This window comes from Penaeus monodon, chromosome 22, assembly GCF_015228065.2.
Source record: "Penaeus monodon isolate SGIC_2016 chromosome 22, NSTDA_Pmon_1, whole genome shotgun sequence".
NCBI lineage: Eukaryota > Metazoa > Arthropoda > Malacostraca > Decapoda > Penaeidae > Penaeus > Penaeus monodon.
In genome coordinates this window covers 32,870,650-32,871,022 of record NC_051407.1, presented here as the reverse complement: position 1 = coordinate 32,871,022, position 373 = coordinate 32,870,650, and positions in this window count along the sequence as shown.

The window sequence follows — 373 nt, the reverse complement described above, 5'->3', positions numbered from 1 at the left end:
TTTGAATCACGGTAAAGAAAAAATTTCAGCTTCTACAACTGCACGTTTCTTTTTCTAGAAAATTATTTTCCTGTGATCTAGGGAAGGGGTGACTGAACATTTGCATTTCGGAGGAAAGGGGGGGAATCAATCGCACTCTCTAAATACTTATAGACTAACAGCGTCCTTACACGAAAGCTTAATTACTTAAGCGTCTCCCGACTTACCGTAATTGAACCCTCGCCCTGTAATATGTATGCTAATGTAGTGAACATAATTACTGCTATGAATATGTTTAATGATATGTCGTGTATTTTCGCAAACGTCTTGTTGATTTGAAAATATGAGATATATAAATAACAAATGTGGTAAACTGACAAATGAACGATATGCC